Here is a 5,400-nt window from a genome sequence, read left to right on the forward strand (position 1 = left end):
GTCTCTTGCCATTCTTACTTAAAATGACTTTGCATTCAGAAATTCGGGACTTAAATACGGATTTGATGCACGAGAAAATAGTGCATATTGGACGTGAAGAAGGGAGCAAGTTGCATGTGGGGAAAAAAACGTGTCTGATTTAAATGTCACACCTGAACGCTCACATCCTTTTAATTATGTTTGAAATTATGAACATTGCTCAACATCATGAAAATTAAACCTTATTTTCAATAAGCAATCCTGAAAAATATTTGGGGGTGCTTAACTTTTTTCCAGGTGTATAGTTAACACCTGCAGACTATTTATTTGTTTTATTTTAACTGCACTTTAGGTTTCAGTACTGCAAGGTTTAACTTCTTAATACATTACTCTACTGCTCCTTCTTCAGCAGATATTTTTTTTTAAATTTTGAATACTATATGCCAATAGATTGGACAAATTTTACTTGGCAGGTGAGTGATTGGTTGCAAGGAAAGATAAAACAAAAAGGCTTAGTTTAAGTTAGTGGACTTCTTTACTGGCATTCATTCCTATGCAGAATCAAGTATATCCAGCAAGAATCTGACTGGGGATACTCATGGTAATGTAAAGTCCAGATTCTTCCAACTTTGATTTACCATTTACAAGCACAAGAATGTGTTATTCTGGTTATTATTAGCACTGTCATTTATAGTCCTCATCTTCTTTATCATTGAGATTTCCAGTTGAAATCGTCTTCTTGTTGTTTACACTGGGTATATAGTCAACACTGGACTTCTGTTTAATACTACAACTACAATCCTGCTTGGGCCCCATGTGGCTTCCACACAGAATAACATCTTCTGTATATCACTGTAACTGTCATCCATAATGGTTTTCTTCTGTTTACCATCTGAACTATTTGTTATATTGGCCCAATTTTTATTATTTTTGGGACTGTCATCAAAACTGTTTCCCTTCTGGTTATTTTAGGGACTACCTACTAGACTATTCACCTTTGGACCAGTAGGTCCCATGTTGTTTCAAAACGTTGTTGTATGTTATCACTTGGTCTTTCATCAAAACTGGCCATTTTCTGGTTATCACCGGGGCTTCCATCTAGATTTGTCCTTTTCTGGTTATCACTGGGACTTCCATCAAGACTGGTCTTCTTTTTAGTTATAACTGATACAGTTCTCATTATAATTGAGACTTCCACCAAAATTTGAATCTCTTCTGATTATTACTGGAACAACTGTTCAGACTTGTCCATTTCTGGGTATAACTGAGCCTACCATCCAGACTTGTTCCCTTCACTTTATAACTCAGATGTTGATTATAAAATATTAATTGCGTTTACACAGTCAATATATACCCCCAAATTCACAACATTTTTAATTATTGTAAGCCATGTAGGATCACCAGTAAAAGTCTTTTTCCTGCAGAGCAGTCAGTTAAGGCTAATAACTGAAGGTTCGAAGAATGCTAAACTATGGAGTAAAATGTTGTCCTGATCAACATCTGTGTCATCAAGAAGAACAACTTTTACAAGTTCACAGACAAAAATATTTATTGTCAAGTTTAGTTATAATGTAATTTCAAAACATAATTATACACTAGAGCAAGTGTTCAGTGGTGTATGTTGACCTTATAAGAGTGAATGAAGACTCTATTGAATGAACTCTTATCAGTTCAGTGAACTAAAAATAAAAGTGAAACTACAAGTTAAGGTTCAAAATAAAACTACTAAAGTTGCACTTAAATGATAACTAATTATAAAGTTTAAACCTCTCTAGTTCAAACTCACAATTCACTTCAGTAAGTGAAAGTAAAAGTTAGTTACAAGAATACCAAAAACTACTCATTCAAAATGCTTGTAGCAAGCAAAAACATATGCTACAAGAGAGTTTGCATTTTTTATTAAGTCTGAAAGAATCATCTAATAATCTGTAAAAAAATCCTAAAAACGTGTCATATCTTACACTGGCAAACGTGTTTCTAAATGCAAAAATACACAAAAGTGAAATTGCACACAAATGTATCACATTGAAAATCGTGTTTGCTTAAATAGTCGAGCTCTAGTTTGCAGTTGCCTCTGACTCTTACCTTATTTGCTGAAAAGAAAGATAGCATGCAATGCCCAGCCCTAGAAGGTTATTCTCCCTGCAAAAGTCAGTTAACTACCAACTAGCAAACCCACATCTTGCATACTTTAAAAATAAAGTGAGTTAATGTACTTTGGTGAAATTGTGCACTCAAACTGGCAATTTCGGAAAACACAGTTTAAAAAAATTACATTTTTATCTAAGAGGCATATAGCACTGGCTTGAACTACAGCCATACTGTAATATTAATGTAATTGCAGATAAATTTATAGTTTTGGTCACTTCTCTTTGCTTTTGCTTCATGATACTCACTAAACAGAATCACTAAAGTAGAGAAGGGGAAAAGGCGAGGAACTATAAGAGGAGTTTTTATTCATTTATGTTTTTCTTTCATGTTGTCTTAAATCACATTATTTGACGAGAAATTATTATTATTCTCGTGAAATCAAAGGTTTTGCTTTGTGCTGGGGAATCCAAGACCATAACATTCAAATTTTGTGTAAAATTCCTTATGTGTACAATGCATTTGTCATAATATTAAAGTTCTATTTCAATGCTATAAATTACATCAAATGACTAAATAAGGAATGTACATTAATTTTAGTGTTCTTCATTTGAAGCACTTGCATAGGTGTTTGTCTGTTTATCTTTTGATGTTTTTTTACAAATAATTTTACTGATGCTTTAATCCAGCTCATTTATAGCCTACATTTAAATTAATATCAAGCATTATTGGTTAAGCAATTTAGATTTTTTAACAGCAGCTTTTATGTGTTATTTTGGAATATAATTATGCCCTTAAAGAAGATTTTTTTTTTTTTCAGGAAAAATTAGAATTTTATGTTGGGCAGGGGATTTTGCAAGCCAAGGAGGTATTATTACGAATAGAGAAAAGAACTGACATATAATTCCCTTGAAGAGTATGGTGCAACCCTGTAAGAACCGTAACATCCAATCAAGAATGTTTGTTTATGTTTCTTGAATATAACTTTTGATTGTTATGTTTGTTTTTTAATTACTTCATGGCATAATAATATAAACTAAATTGTTATGAACAATCTTATAGTTACTGCATAATATGATGATGTAATTTTATAAATATATACTGTGTGAAATATAAAACAATGTATTCATGAGCCAAATTTTTCAATTACATGACTTGTTTTCCTAAAATTAAAAAATGTAATAAGCTTCTCCAATATGTTTACAACAGCATCTTATAGACATGCATCAGATCTTCAAGCTGTACATCTTCCATTTTCATGTTGTTTTCTTGATTACTTGTTTGTTTCTATTTAAGAACAAAGCTACACAATAGACAATCTGTGCTCTGCCCACCATGGGTATTGAAACCTGGTTTCATGCTTTGTAAATCTGCAGACATATTGTGTGCCACCTCGGATAAAGCAAAAGTAGAAACTTTTGGTGCTATTGAGCAAGAGTTGACAATTTAGTTAACTTTTCACATTTATAAGAAAAAAAATTCTCTAAAATACTGGAATATTGAAGCTTAATAAATAATTTGTTACATGTTACTTTTAGCTTTTTTTTTAACTAAATGGCTGGAAAGAAGTGGTAAAATAAAGTAAATAGGTTTATGTAAGTGTTCAAAGAAAAAATTTACCAAACATATAACTTACAACTTGTTTTGCAGTTAGAAATAGCCTAAAAACATTTTAATTTCTTGGCAATTTATCTCAGGATACTTGTAGTTTGATTGTGGTGAACTACAAGCTTGTAACTAAACCTTCAAATTCCAAAGAAATATGTTACTAATGATACTACAATTAGCATCAGAATGATATTTGTACAATTCATGGCTAATCAGATAAGTAATTGAATATATGTGATAACTACTACTGATTCAAATATTTCACCCAATGACTAACATCACCAACAGGAAACTAAATTGAGTGACTGAATGCTCGCCAATTCTTATATTTATAAAATATCCATATTTCTAGACACTTTGCAAAGTCTCATCACTATATTTCTGAACATTCTAGGTATCCCAGTACTAATGTAACATCATTTGCTCTCTAGCTTAAATCTACATCAAAAACATTAAAAATATAGCTTATCAAAACACATCTACAGTATTTTATCAATCCAGTTTTACAAATAATTATATAAAGTTCACTTTTGAATAGAGTTGTTTAAAAATTAAATACACCATTTCAAAGTTCACTTTGATTCTTTATTTTGGTACTTCATCCTTCATTCAGAGAACAACTGCCATGATATTATCTATATGCATCTATTCTGGAATGTATATTTAACTCTTGGATATAAAATTGTTATTAAAGCTGTCACACAGTTTATTAAATGAGATTGTCTTAACATTGTGTTATTTTTTTTCAAAGTAATTAAATGTGATACTTATTTATTACAACCAGCTCATTCAGAATAAAGATTTAAAACTGACCATTAATTTGCGAGTCATTTCACTAATCAATAAGCCATGTAACATTTAATTTTCAAATTATAACTGCAAAGATTAAGAGGCGGGTCTTACATTGAAGTCTCCTTGAGATACAGTTGAAATTTTAGCAGAGATACAAAGAAGGTCAGAGGTGAAAACCTCTGTATCCCACTAGCATTGAGAAACGCTTGCTGGAGGGCAGTGATATTCAGTCATCCAAACAGAAGTTCAAAATTATTTTACGAGCACCATGGAAATGAACTTTTATTCATTAAAAATGTTTGTCTTTACTGAGCTTTAAACAAGTCGTCACTGTTTTCGATTTAAGGATAAACTCAACTCAAATTCTGAGAAATTTCTTTTTCAAACTACGATATTGAAAAACTGACACAAGTGTGATAGGCAATTATCATAAACTAAATCAGTCTTTAACTTAGCTCCTAAGTATATTTTGTGTACTTTTCCAAAATTTTAATGAAAGTATTTGTATTTAGTTTACACACCCTAATTTGAACAGGTATAACCATCCATGAACTTTCACATACTCTAATTCAAGGATATGTTTACTTTCACACATAAAAGCCAGATTTTGGAATCGCTTCCTTCATTGATTGCTTACTTCGTGAACACATGGAAGTGTGTTTTACTTCCTTGTATTAACTTAATAATTGTTCTAAGTTTATTATTTGTACAGGTGTGTGTGCAGTTCCACATAACACGTTGTTCTAGAACAGGGGTCACCAAACTACGGCCCTCAAGGGCAGTTCATCCGGCCGTCGCTGAACTGTGCCACAAATGAGCTAAAATATAGTTATTTATATGAAAATATTATAGATTGTAGATAAACTTACTATAGTAAAAAAATTAAAGTAAGTGTAAGTAAAAATGTCCAAATTTGTCCAATCTGATTTTTGC

This window comes from Limulus polyphemus, unplaced genomic scaffold (genome assembly GCF_000517525.1).
Source record: "Limulus polyphemus unplaced genomic scaffold, Limulus_polyphemus-2.1.2 Scaffold4902, whole genome shotgun sequence".
Classification (NCBI taxonomy): Eukaryota; Metazoa; Arthropoda; class Merostomata; order Xiphosura; family Limulidae; genus Limulus; species Limulus polyphemus.